The sequence below is a fragment of the Lontra canadensis genome, unplaced genomic scaffold (genome assembly GCF_010015895.1).
Source record: "Lontra canadensis isolate GAN:19392208 unplaced genomic scaffold, GSC_riverotter_1.0 scaffold10, whole genome shotgun sequence".
Taxonomy (NCBI): Eukaryota; Metazoa; Chordata; class Mammalia; order Carnivora; family Mustelidae; genus Lontra; species Lontra canadensis.
This window is the reverse complement of record NW_022631004.1, coordinates 26,185,936-26,200,767: the sequence shown is the minus strand read 5'-3', so window position 1 is coordinate 26,200,767 and position 14,832 is coordinate 26,185,936. Positions and strand designations below refer to the sequence as shown.

The window sequence follows — 14,832 nt, the reverse complement described above, 5'->3', positions numbered from 1 at the left end:
TGGGCTCCCTGGTGTGAAAGTCTGTTTTTCATGCTTCTTTGTGCCACCAGCTCCCTCCCCACTGTGAATGTCCCTGGTCTAGTTTGCTCCCAGACCATGTCTTCACCCTTCTTACTTTCGTCTATGTGGTTTCTTCTCTACCTTTAGTCATGGAGTTTGTTCTGCCAGTCTTTAGGTTGTTTTCTGGATTATTTACACTGATGTGAGTGTTATCTACCTGCATCCATGGGATAAGGCCAGCTTAGGGTCCTTCTACTCTGCCATCTTCCAAGCCAACCTTTACTTCATGTCTGTTTGTCTTTCTTTTCTTTTCTCTCTTCTTTCTTTCTTTCTTTCAGGACTTTTTTGTGGGGGAGAGGCAGAGGGAGAGAGAAAATCCCAAGTGTGGGATTGACATCAGGCTTGATCTCAAGACCCTGAGATCATGATCTGAGCCAAAGTTAAAAGTCAGATGCGTAACCGACTGACCCACAAAGGTGCCTCAAGACGACTTTAAAAAAAATATTTATTTATTTTAAGTAATCTCTACACCCAACACAGGGCCTGAACCTACAATCTCAAAATCGAGAGTTGATTGAGCCAGCCAGGTGCCCTTACTCCATTTCTTTAAAGAGGTTGTTCTGCTGTCTTCTTTTCTGTTTTTTTTTTTCCCCAAGTGAAATTTGCTATCTTTTTGCTTTAGAGTAGTTTTAGATATACAGAAAAATCACACATATAAAACAAAGTTTCCATTTATGCCACACTCAGGTTTCCCTATTATTAACTTCTAAAAATATTGTACATTTACCATAATTAAGGAGCTAATATTGATATGTTACTAACTAAAATCCATATTTAATTCACATTTTCTTACTTTTTACCTAATGTTTTTCTCTTCCAAGATCTCATTTAGGATACCACATTATATTTAGTTGTATTGCTTCCTTAGTCTCCTTTTGAGTGTGACAATTTCCCAGACATTCTTTGTTTTTAATGACCTGGTCAGTTTTGAGGAGTACTAGTGAGGTATTTAGTAGAATGTCCCTCAGTTGAGATTTGTATAATGTTGTTCTTATGGTTAGACTGAGGTTATGTGTGTTTGGAAGGAATACCACAGGGATAATCATGTCAGTCACATCATGTCAAGGATATACTATCAACACAACTTCTCACCAGTCATGTTAACCTGGCTCACCTTGTTGAGTGGCATTTGTCAGTTTTCTCCACTGTAAAGTTAGGTGCCTTTCCACCCTTTCAGAGCAGAGTATTTCCATAAATTATCTGGAATATTTTTGTGTGTGTGATTTATCTGTTATCTCCCATTTGTCTAGTCATTCAGTTATTTATTAATATCAACATGGATTCATGCATATTTATTTTATATTTTGAGTTATAACTCATTGCCTCTTAATTTATTTTGTTGCTCAAAATAATGAAAAAACATTTTTTTCAGCTATTATTTTTTCAAATCTCCCCTCTCCTTTGGAAATTCCTACAATGGGTATATTAGTCCCATTAAATTTGTCTCACTGATGATCTTTTCCTTTTTCCTCTCTGTATTTCTTTTTATATAGTTCCTTTTACTATATCTTTAAATTCTCTATTCTTTTGTAATGTCTGATCTTCCATTAATCCCATATATCATATTTTACCATCTCCAACATTGTAGTTTTAATCTCTAAACACTGTATTTGTGTCATTTTTATAGCTTACATATCTTTACTTAACTTTTGAACATATGGAATACTGTTTTTTTTTTTTTAAAGATTTTATTTATTTATTTGACAGAGAGAGATCACAAGTAGGCAGAGAGGCAGGCAGAGAGAGAGGGAAGCAGACTCCCTGCAGAGCAGAGAGCCCGATGCGGGGCTCGATCCCAGGACCCTGAGATCACGACCCGAGCCGAAGGCAGAGGCCCTAACCCACTGAGCCACCCAGGTGCCCCAGAACATATGGAATACTGTTATATTTTATGTTTGTTTAATGCCCTTGTCTACTGATTCAAACATCTGTATTAGTTTTGGATTTTCTTTTTTTAAGATTTTGTTTATTTATTTGACAGACAGAGATTACAAGTAGGCAGACAGCAGGCAGAGGTGGGGGAGCAGGCCCCCACTGAACAGAGAGCCTGATGTGGGGCTCAATCCCAGAACCCTGAGATCATGAACTGAGCTGAAGGCTGAGGCTTAATCCACTGAGCCACCCAAGTGCCCCTTGGGATTGGTTTTTATTGATTGTTTTTCCTCCTTACAAGCCATGATACTTTTAGTGTCTTTGTGTGCCTGGTAATTTTTTTTTTTTTGGTATTTTGACATAGTGATTTCTATCATGTTGAATATCTTTGTATTTTGTTTGTTTGTTTGTTTTTTTAGAGGTGGGGAGGAGCAGAGGGAGAGAGAGAATCTTAAGCAGGCTGCACGCCCAGCTTGACTCAGGGCTCAATCTCACAACCCTGATATGACCTGAGCTGAATAAAGAATTGGGTGTTTAACCCACGGAGCCACCCAGGCACTCCGGATATCTTTGTATTCTTACAAATCTTTTTAGCCTTTATTCGTGCACACAGTTGAGATACTTGGAACAACTTTGACTCATTGGGGGCGTTGCTTTTAAGATTTATAAAGTGGCACTAGAGCAATGTTTGGTCTAGAGCTTATTATTTCACATTACTGAGGTAAGATCTTTCTGAGTACTGTACTCAGTGCCCTGAGAATTTGAGGTTTTTCAGCCTGGCTTTTGGAAATAGACAATATTTTTGGTCTTATGTGAGTACCAGGAAATTTTCTCCCTAATCTTTTTGGACTCTTCTTTCCCTGGACTCAGGTAGTCTTTTCACAAGCATGTGTTGGTCAGTATTCTGCTGAATTCTCCATCACAGACCATCTACAGGTGTCCAGGGTTCTTAGTCAGTATAGCTGTCTTTTCTGATATTCTGTCCTGTGAACTATAAGTACCCTAGTGAGCTCAATTTCCTCAGTTCCAGGAGTTTTCTGGGATCTGCAGAAGTTCTTCTTTTCTTATGTCATGACCTGGAAATTCTCTCAAAGCAGTATATTGAGGCAGTGGTAGGGCTTACCTCCTTTATTTCGCTCTTGTAGGGATCACTGTCCTTCATTACCTGATGTCTAGTTTCTTAAAAACGTTTTCTCTTATATTTTGCTTTTTTTTTTTTTTTCTGTTCAGTTTGATTGTTTCAGGCAAGGAGGTTAAATCTGGTCTTTGTTACTCTATCTTGGATTAAAGTTGAACATCATTTTGCTCATTTGTTAAATATTGGCACATACTACAGAATTTAAAAATATATACTGCAGGCAAACAGAAGACACCTGGGATTGCTTTTAGCCATTAGGTTATCAGTTTGTGGTCTCTAAAGGAGAAGATCACATAGATAGGCAAAAATGGCACTTTATACAATGTAACAAGAATCATAATAGAAGTTGCTATGGGAACTAAAATGTGAGGCTCTTCACCCATGCTGGGTATTGAATTAAACCTTCTTGGAGGAAATGACACTTGAGTGAGCCCTGAAGACTGGGAAGATGTTATCCAATAAAGAAGGCATGGTAGGAGGGAGAGGAGAGTTCAGGTTAGAGGTCCACCATGAGTAAAGCTATATTGGTGTGAAATCACATGACACATAACTACAAGTAGTTTGATTTTACCAAAGCATAGTAGGCAAGGTAGGAAGTAGTAGAGTGAGACTGGAGAAATAGGTAGGCAGCTCGTAGAAAGCTTCCTATGTCATGCAAGCATTTGTCAGCCATGGGAGAACCACTGAAGAATTTTAAGCAGGGAAGGGATATGTCATGTTTGAACCTTAGAGCAGTCATGGTGCTGTCTTCAGGGAGAGACAGGAGAATTATTTAGGATGTAAAATGTCAGGACATCTTGACTTACTATGTATGAGGGAATGAGGGAATGGGTGTGGATATAAAATAAGTTTCAGGCCTTTGGCTAGAATTGCCACATGAAAAATGCTGAGAAGAACTGTTAGGAGTTATTATGGGGGAGGAACAGTTCTTGGGTAGGGATAATTTGGGAATTGCTGAGCATGAGGTGGTGGTGAGAGGATGCTCTTTGTCTTTTGACCCTTGCTCTCACTCCCTCCCCTTGTTCCCCATTCAGGCCCCACCTTTGGTGGGGGGGAAAGCATGTGGATCTGCTACCTGGTTCAAGGAGACTTTGTTCCTGAATCAGGTTCCTTTTTGTAGAACTCTGATCATTGGTACTTTCATCAATAGTCTCTGATAACTGAGGGGAAGCAGCAGTTTCCGGCTGATACATTAGATTATGAAGATTGTCTTCGGTTATACTTCAGAGCCACCATTAATATCATAGTACAGTGAATGATGATGAAGTTCCTTGGAATTAGACAGTGCACACACTAAGCAGCTGTATGTAGTGGTATGTTGTTGTGTCATAGAAACAGCCTGACCTTGGCTCTAACACAGTGGGTGACCTTGGTGACCCTTAGCATTTTTGTTTGTACTGTGGGTGTGATCTTACAGGGCTGACTGTGAGGATAAAACACATTATAAATTCTAAAAGTGTTAGTTATTACTCAAATTCTTATCTTGTCTTTTAAATCTATTTGCTAATATTGGGGAGATTTGGTAATAAGCTTTGGGTGATATATTAATAACCCAAAGCTTATTACCAAATCTCCCCTAATATTGGGGAGATTTGGTAATAAGCTTTGGGTGATGTACTTGCTCCACGGAAAAGACGGCTGTAGCCAAAGTAAAATAGAAGCAAGACCAAGTCCAGATTCAGAACTTTATGACAGACAAAGTGTGACCAGATCTTATTTCTTTTTGCTGCCTTATTCTCTTTCCCCAGTCACCAGATTCCTATATCTTCCTAAGGGTCATGGACTGGGTATAAAACTGAGATGTAAAGGCTAAGGCAGAGGTTTTCAATGCTACATGCCCATTAGAATCATATGAGGAGCTTTAAAAAATACTGATGTCTGAGTACCACCCCAAGTAATTCTGGTATAATTGATCTGAGGTCTGACTTTAGCATTTGAATTTCTTAGTGTTTCCATGATTCTAACGTGCATCTGAGGTTGAGAATCAGTGCATTGGCCTTTATATCTCCCTGATCTAATGGAAGGCCAGGACTGAAGTTGGTGCTGGTGACAGAGGAGAGTTTTCTCTGTTTTCCTTTTATTTTGAGATTAGTCTTTGTCATTTGGAGAGGCTGGGCTGGAACATGGGTATGAAGATGAGAATGGGGCACGGGAGCTAGGCATTCTAATCTCTTAGCTTTTTGCATTTGTAGTCTTTTTATGAAAAAAAGGTTGAAACACTTATATAATAAATACTTTAATTAAAAAAAGTTCCTTGTTTTCAAGAAGTATGAAATTGGCAACTAATGCCTCACTTTCTGTGGTAAGGTTGGCCAACATCATTACTATGTTGAACACTATTAGGTTCAGGAGGAGATAAGATGTCAGTATGTGAATAAAGTAGGGTTGCCAGATCCAGCAAATAAAAATATAGACTGCATTTAAATTTGAATTTAAGATAAACATGGGGTACATTTTTAGTGTAAGTATGTCCCATGCATGATTTAGGATACACTAAAAAATTTATTTGGTGTTTATCTTAAATTCAAATTTAACTGGCTGTCTTGCTTTCTTTTCTGGCAACTCTAAGATAAAACTACTTAGTGAAATTGGGAGAAGTACCTGAAGCAAGTCAGGGTGAGCCGATCTAGGAATCAGAAGTCACGTCTTGAGTATAATCATAAATGAGTTGCCACTGGCTTAGGTCTTGGGATTAGTCTGGCTTTGAAAGAAAACTGAAAACTAAGCAGCCCACAAAGCTGTTTTAATAACATGATCTCTTACATTGATATAACACATATGCTTTTCCAAAGCACTTTCACAATGCATTCTCTCACTTTATTCTCCAAACCACCACAAGTTTAGCTTAAAAAAAAAAAATCCCCAAATGGATTGGTATTAAATTAAGACCTAGGATTTATTTTTTCCTACTTGTAGCCCAGCGTCATCTCTAGATGAGGAGTTGACAATCTTAAAATAGAGGTGCCAAGGTTCAGACTCTGTGTGTGTGTGTGTGTGTGTGTGTGTGTGTGTGTGTATGGACAAATAGTTGTTAAGTGTATTGACATTCCTAGCAAGGGAGGAAGAGGTTGATTTGCTCACTGTGTGCCTAAACCTGTGAAACTGAACTGGGCCCCTCTTCCCACCCTCTTTCCCCCCACCCCCATTTCATAGCTGAAATTGGATCACAAGCATCCTGGACAGTCACAGCTCTGGTGGGAGCAGCTCTTTTGGTGATGCATATTTCACTTCTGTTTTTAGCTTCTCCCTCTCTTACTGCGTCTCTTCGCCTCTGAGCTCTTGGATTTATCACCTGTATCTGGATCCATGAAGACAGATTTCAGGTTCTTGACTTTCATTATCCTGTAGATGCAACTGGAATTGTTCTTATCCTCCGGAACTTCCTGTTCCTGCCATCTTGATTGAGATCTAGCCTCTAGGACCCCAGCTTACTGTTGGTTGACTTGGTGAGCTGATGTTCTAGCCAAGGTAGGGTTTTTGAAAAAAACAGTTGCCTAGTAATCTTGAACTCTGTGTGTGTGTGTGTGGAGGGAGGGGGATGAAGGGAGTGCTTTGGCAGTAGCTGATTAGCTAAATATCCTCTGCATGCTGTTCTCTTGGCCATTTCTGAGACTCATGGTTGTCTCCCCCTCACTCCTCCTGCATTCCACTATGCTACTGGTTCACCCACCTCTCTGCCTGGAGTGCTATGACACAGTCCACACCCTTGTAGGCAAGAGCCTTCATGGTGACTGGCTCTAAGTGTTGACTTAACCCAAGTTCATGAACATAAGACCCCCAAATTCTATTTATATCTTAAGTTGCCAACAAGTATTTATTCAACACTTGATTTTGTTTTGCTTTCCTTCTCTTTCTCTTATTCTTTTTTGCCCTCCCTTTCCCTAACCACCCTCATTCCCTATCTTTGCCTCTCTTTCCAATCTTGAGCCATTTGAATGGAAATAAAGGGGCGCCTGGGTGGCTCAGTTGGTTAAGTGACCACCTTTACCTCAGGTTATGATCCCAGAATCCCAGGATTGAGTCCAGGATTGAGTCCCATGTTGGGCTCCCTGCTCAGCAGACAGTCTGCTTTTTCCTCTAATCCTCTCCCCTCTCATGCTCTCTTTCACTCTCTCTCAAATAAATAAGTATACTCTTTAATGAATGGAAATAAGGGATATATGAAGGCACAGCTCCATCCAGTCATATCTTTTACTCTTTTCTAGTTCATGTTGATGTACCAAAAACCAGTACTAAGCCAAGCCATGGGGTGTCCCTAGTAGCAGTGCATTCTTGTCAACTGTTTTGAGCTAAGAATTGCATGGTGTGGCTGCTAAAATTGGAAATTTTATTAACCTTAACACTAAGGGAAAAAAATGTAACAAATGGGTAATCACGGTTGATCATTTGTGTACTAGTCAAAGAACTCAGTGTGTTGACCTCCAAATCCAAAAATTTTAGGGGAAATTGATATGCAGGAGCCCAAATTACCTATCTTAATATCAAATAACTTTAGAGTTGGCAAGGGAATTGGAAACTCTGAGATGTTGAATGAGGTAGAGTAAGGACAAAATTCATAGCCTCTAGGCTTTATGATATTCTGCTGTTATCATGTATTTCCCTTTATTTTCTGAATTTTTCATTTCACTATGAACTTGAGAAGTTTCAAAATAATGTGGTGTGGTTATATTAGTGGGGGATAGCCTAGTTAAGACTCTAGCTCTTTATCCCATCTAGGATAGGAGTGGTTGTATGTTGTAGGGCCAAGTCCACACTCCAATTAAGGTCCTCCACAGTTGGTCTTCACCTGCTTTTCCATTTTTGTTCCTGATAAATCATCATTTACTTACCCAAACTGGCTTCCTTGTTGTCCACTGAATCCTCTCCATGCTTTGCCTCCTCTGAGTCTATCCTTGTTTCTGAAATGGGCTCTTGCCTCCATGTTATCTATATCCTGTACCACATCAAGGCCTAGTTCAGGTATCACCTTCTCTATGAAACTTTTCTGACATTTTCTGATCTCCTAAGCCATTTTTGTCTGTACCATTCTTTGAAGATTTAGTTCCCTTTTGTCCGTTTAATTGTTAGATCATGAGAACACTTTAGGGTCTGGGACAGAAATCAGAGTGGCCTGAGTAGCAGTGGCACAGAGATAGGAGGGCTTTGGGACAGATGCCACTTACCACTCAGAATAGAAGTAATTCAAGATTTTAATGGTCGGGATACATGTAACAATGCATATCAGATGAAAGTCATTTCTCTCTCTATTAGCTTATTTTCTTAACCTGCTTTATATGGGTCAGAAATCATCTAGTTCAGGGATTCTTAATCTGGGGCCTGTACTCTAGATTCAAAGGGAGCTGATAGCTTTCACCAGATTTTTAACAGTCACATAACATGGAAAGGTTAGGAACCAGAAAGGTTTTCACCAACGCTCACATTTATACAGCAAGAAACTATAGCCAAGTGAGGTTGAATGTAAATGCTCGGCATGCAAGTTTTCAGGGGAATGTTTGCTGCTTATTATCCAATTTTTTTTTCATATATTTTTTTAAGATTTTTATTTATTTATTTGACAGAGAGAGATCACAAGTAGGCAGAGAGGCAGGCACAGAGAGAGAGAGGGAAGCAGTCTCCCCGCCAAGGAGACAGCCCGATGCGGGGCTCGATCCCAGGACCCTGAGATCATGACCCGAGCTGAAGGCAGAGGTTTAACCCACTGAGCCATCCAGGCGCCCCCTTACTATCCAATTTAAGTTCCCTTGTTTTCTTTTTTTAAAGACTTTTATTTATTTATTAGAGAGAGGGAGAAAACACAAGGGGCCAGCGGGAAAACACAAGGGTCCACAGGGGAGAGAGAAGCAGACTCCCCGATGAGCAGGGAGCCTGATGCAGAGCTCCATTCCTCAGGTTCCAGGATCATGACCTGAGTCGAAAGCAGCGGCTTAGTGACTGAGCCACCCAGGTGTCCCGGCCCTAAGTTCCCTTATTGAAGGCCCCATTATTATTAATCTTACTAAAGGTAAGTGACACCACATTGACTGTCTGTATCTTTTCTTCTGCAGGGAGCGGGGGGAGCTTGCCTGCTGGGCTGGGGTTCCTGGTTGGGTGGGAGTGGGGAGCTGGTGGGAGCAGTGGTTCTTACAAAATAGCAACACTGAAGCTTACATGGAAGTGACGTGTCGATTAAGCAATTCGTTGGGGAGATGGGTTGAGAAACTCAAAGCAAAGAGTCGAAATGAGTTGTCAGACCATGCAGAGGGGTTGAAAGCAGATATTAATAGTTTCTATATTTTCTATTATATTAATAGAGCACTTTGCATGTGTTAAGCTACATAACCTTCACACGACCTTGGGAGGGAGGAATTGCAGTGTCCAGTCTTGCAAATGAAGAACTCAAGGTTCAGAGAGGACACATAATGTGCCCAAATCCCAACCAGAACGAAGATTCGAGCTGACATAGTCCTGTCCCAGGGTTGGCATTTCCGGTCACTATCTCAACCACTATCTCAACAATTGCCTCGTAAGAGTTGGGGTGTAGCGCCCAGGAAAGAAGAGCGAGGAAGGGCAGGTGTACGTGGGGGAGACTGAGAGATGCCTCCATCAGGAGCTGCTGCCCATGGGTGGCTTTTGTGTGACCCGGTGTGGGGATGCTGGCGGCAGTGGGGCAGGCACAATCTCTTGAGAGTGTGAAAGCAACTCATGTTATGATATTTATTCATCCATGTATGCCCTGTGCCTGGTACTGGGGACCCAAGATACATCTACTGCCTGGTGTTGAAGAAACTTGCAGTTCTTTCCTTTCTGAGTCTGTCCTGCCCCTTGATACCTTTCTCCTTTCTCTCCTCCAGGGTCTGGTGCCCTTGTCCTAGGAAAGGGAAACACTTTCAGCCTGAGGTGCCCATCGCCTGGGCGGGCATAAACTATTACCCTTCATGGACATCCTTTTAAGCTTGTTCTGTCTAGCTGCTCACCTTGAAGCCCTAGGCCTTCCTGAAGAGCCGTATAGTCAGCACCACGACCACTAAGCCCCAAACACTACTGCCTTAGTCTCAGCCCTAGTGTGGAGCCTCACCAGCACTGGCCTCTGACTTTTCCTCCTTTTCATGCCCCTACTCCCTTTGGATCTGATGACAGTATTTACCTCCTCGCCACCCCCCTACCAGCACTGCCTGGCTGCTCTCCTGTGCCCCCGCTCTCAGCTGGTTCTGGACGAGGCTGGCTGGTTGGGAAGGCAGCTGGGCTGGGCTGGGCTTGGACAGCTGCTCGGGACTGGGAACAGCCAGGGGTTGAGTGTGACCATTCCTGACGTCCTACCAGCCTCTGGCCTTTACATCCTTTATCTTATTTAATCTTCTCAATAACCCTATGTGGCTGGTATTAGTGACCTCATCTGACAGATGAAGAAACCGAAGATTAGGGAAGTTTAAAATAACTCGCTCATGCACATTTGGCTCGTGAAAGGCAGAGCGGGAGCTCAGCCCTTGTCTGTCTGACAGGCTCTATCTGCAAAATCTCTTGGTGATAGTTCCTTGTCCTAGTGCCATGGAAGCAGAAGCCCACTGTCGATCCAAGGCTGCAAGGAAGGTACTAGAAACGAGATGAAAATTAAAAGGGCATTGAGTGGGCATTGAAATAGAGCAGCCAGAGAAAAACCCCAGCAAGGGTGAGGAAAGAACTAGAAAGTGAGACAATCACAGTGAGTGAAGCTGGAGTGCCTGAAGTGTTTTATGTTTTGGCCCTGGGTCCTGTGATTACGGAAGGGGTGTGCGTGGGCACCCCTCAGCCATGCTTTGACCCTTACTCCCGGACCTGTTCTGCTCATAGTGACCACGTCTGCTCCGGCTCCCAGGACAGTACGCCAGCCTCAGCCGGCAGCCCATGGTTTATCTCAGCCGGTGCAACGTGGTCAGACAAAATGGGACCAAAGACTTGTAAGTCCAGGAGCTGAGCTGGCAGCCGGAGGTTTTAGGCATTCACAGGTTTGCGGGGGAAGGCAGTGTTTTTCTTTCAGGAGATGATGTCTCAGCATCGCTAAAATCCTGCCGCCCGGTAGGCATCTGCCTATTTTCCATCAGCTTGGGGCTGGCCTCAGAGAGTTATGTAGGTGCTCCTGGCTCTGTGGATGCTCACATTTGGCTTTTCCCTTTTCTTCAGTTCCGTTCCGGGGAGAATGGTATGGCTCCCCTCCCATCCCCTCCCCATCATTATATGCTTCCTGGCTGAGGCGGAATATGGAGTCCACAAGTGGTGTGGAGGAGCCCCAGTGGCCCCGGGCTTGGCTCTTGAGACTGGGAAGGGAAGAGTCCAGCGCCGTCCTGAATGGCTGACTAAACTCAGCTCCACTCCTAGGGCTCAGGGTTGCGTTCTTCTCTGCTTCTGGGCTTTAGGCAGTGTCTTGAGAACTGCATGACGGAGAGAGAGGAAACAGGTGGACACCACGTGGGCTGGAGGAAGCCCAGGGTCACCAACTCCCCTTGGGGCCAGGAGGTGATTGCTCCCTTCGCAGGATGGCGTGTTAATCATCGGATGGCTGAGACGTCAGGCTGCAGAGAGAGGGAAGTCAGAGCCGGGCTTGCTGGGTTTGTGATGAGGAACCCTTTGAGCATCGCCTAGAGCCGCTTTCACTTCTTCCCAGCCAGCAGTGAGGCATAGGAAAGGATTGAACACTGTCATTTCTGCGGGCAAAATGCACTGTTAATGCATGCTTCCGAGGGGCCCTGCTAGCTGGAAGGGGCCGTCGGGCCAATGCCTGATGCTTGACTGGCCCTGTCAGTGTTGTCTGAATTGTACTGGGTTTTCCTGAGAGCAAATCTGACCTGCCCAAGGCTGTAGGGATATGGGGCTGGAGGAGGCTGGATTCCCAGGCAAGAGTTGCCCTTTTCCAAGGGCGATGGTATTCGGGACCCCTAAAAACCGGCATAAATCTGATTACCGGAATGAACTGAGTGGAAGGGCAAGTGCCAATAAGAATTTCCTACATTTTGTATTATTTATTCTCCTCTGGATTTATCTAATTTTAGGGATAATTTATCATAGGTATTGTCTTTAGCACTAACGAGCATTTAGATTTCTAAGCTTTGCCACGTAGTGGCTCTGCCATGTTTCATTTATGTTTTGTGTTTTTACCAGTTAATAGTCTACAAACTTTACATGCTCTAGGGGTCTCTGTATGTGTTGGGGATGCAGCTGGTTTAATGGAAAGACAAATAACTAAGAAGCCGAGCAGTTCTGGGGTTCGAATCTTGTCTCCACCCTGATTAGATCTGTGATTGCTTGCTGGTTACTTAATCTGGAGGAATTTCTGTTTTCTTATCTGTGAAATGGGAGATACTAAGAACGCATCCAATGGATTACTGTGAGGATTAATTGAGATAATATATGCTTAAGATGGCACAGCACATCATAAGCCTTCAGTGAAGTTTGTTGATATTAAAAATGTTAAACTGAGTACCCAACATCAATTTTCTTCCATTTACAGGATATTCCATTTTCTGCGCATGGACCTCCCTGCCCCCTATCCCCTAACCATTTTTTGGAATCACCAACTAACCATTGCTCTGTAAAGTTGAATGTTCTTATATTGGCTCATATAAATGGAAATACTCATCTGTATTTTAAATTAGATCACCTGGCGTTTATAGCATCTCTAGGGCATACAAAGGACTTTTATATCAGTTTTGTTCAGTTTTTTATAAGCTCATTAATTCTCACAACATTCTTATGAGACAGGGATTAGACATATTGTTCATGAATTAATGAAAGGACAGAGAAGTTTTGGCACTTGTCCAACACCACAGAGGGAAATCAGTGACAGCAGGAATAATGTGGACATCTCTAGGCTGCAAACTTGGGGCCAGCTTACTCTCAGTTATGCGTGTCTCCCGTTGTCTGTAGCGGCATGCGGGGGGTGCAGGTGGACAGGGAGCCTCTGTCAGATGCTGGCCCCTGACCATTCCTGCCACCCACCCCCGGGCCGGTTTCACTCATGTGAGAAGGAGGGGGCATCTGGAGCTGTGCTGATGAAGGTCTAATGGAGACTATGAAGTGCCTGACTTCCTTTTTTCCCACTTTGCCGTCTACAATGTCTGTGTTTTCTGCCTTTCTGGAGCCAAGTTCTTCCTTTTCACACTCTGATTCTGCTGAAGGAGTTCTCGATTCCTCCCTTCCAGTTGATAGCACTTCAAGGCTCCTCCTTCATAAAAGCCATTAAGTTCTATTTCACAACCAATGACGTTTCAGGCATTGGTGTGGTGGTTAATACGGAGACCGTCAGTGCCATTTCCTGTGTCCTTAAAATCATGCTGTGAGCCAAGGAAACACTCTATCTCTGGATGAGGGGTGTGGGTTGAAACTGTGGTGTCAGATTCTGGGTTTCCGTTGCCTTGGTCTGAAGGTGGACACGATCCCCTCTGCCTCACTGTAGCAAAAGACATCTGGCACTCAAGGCAACTTTGGGATTGACTCTGTAATGACCAGATCACCACTGTTCCCATACTTGGTCTCCCTGCTAGCACTGGCCATCTCAAACCCTGGGGTTGACTCATGGACTTTTCCTCCTCAATATTTTCTGCAAAGCTTTATGACTTTTGTTGCCGTGCCTGCTACTTAGACTTAGAACCAGCCATAGCTCTGTTTTGGCTGCTTTCACTCTGTTTTAATTTCCTTTTTCTAGTTTCCTAGCCTTGTACCATCTCTGATTTTGCCCTTAAACACCTGTCTTGGTGCTGACTGCTTAGTCTGTCCCTTCTGGCCATAAAGTGACCAGAAAGGGGGTAGCACAGGCTGATAGCCCATACAAGGTCTTCTGTAGAAGGTAAGAACTCAAACTGGGTCTTGAAGTTTGGGTCACATCCCCATAAGTGGGCAGAGTTGGGGAGGGGGCAGAAGGAACAAGGAGTGTAACGATGCAGCATGGTGTTGTAGGAAAAAGCATTGTTGGGTGTTGGACAGAACTGGGTTCAAAGTGTGAGTGGTCTCTGGTACTTCTGGAACATGGATGCAGGCTTTATGCATGTTGTAATCCCGGTGGTTTTCTTGTAGAATTTGGGTTGAACAAGAGATGGGCACTTAAGAAAATCCACAGGAAATTCTTTTCTCTTTCCCCAAACTCAATACAAGATGGAGGTTGTGGTGGCGCATGTTTATATATGTACGTATGTGTCCAACTTCTAAAGCCCCTTTTTGTGATCAAAGTAATGGAATTGCCATGTGATTTGTTTTTTACTATAAAAGAAGCAGCTTCTGAAAAATGTGTGACGAGGGTTTTGAGCACGAGAATTTGTCAGAGTGCTCGCTTTGGCGGCATGTATACTAAAACTGGAACCATACGGAGATGAGCATGGCCCCTGTGCAAGAGTGACACACAAATTCGTGAAGTGTTCCGTATTTTTTCAAAGGCAAAAAAAAAAAAAAAAAGAGAGAGAGAGAGAGAGAGAAAGAAAAAAAGAAAGAAAGAAAAAACTTGTCACAAATGTTCTTGAGCAAATCCTTCATCTTCTCTTGGCTTTCTTATCTGTAAAATGGAGATAACATGAATTATTTCCTAGTGTAATGGGGTCTATTAAGTAGTATGGTAGTGTGGTGCCCCTCTAGGGTCTCAGAGAATGTGGATTTTATGTCATTTCATGCTGCCTGCAATGCTGGTTTACTTAACGGGCTGGAGAAAACCACAGAGAGGGAAGAGCTCCGGCTTCTGCTCTCACTTCTTGCCTTGCCATTTGCTCAGCACTGAGCCATGAGAGTACTTCCTCTACTGATGCGTCTGTTCTCCTGGGCCCAGG

General features: G+C 43.1%; 1 non-coding gene across 1 annotated transcript; it reads left to right on the top strand.

Moving 5' to 3' along the window:
• Positions 1 to 14,338: 14,338 nt before the first annotated feature.
• LOC116866770 lies at positions 14,339 to 14,442 on the top strand. The gene has a single exon (XR_004382467.1). It is a non-coding gene; the product is annotated as a U6 spliceosomal RNA (small nuclear RNA).
• The last annotated feature ends 390 nt before the right edge of the window (positions 14,443 to 14,832 follow it).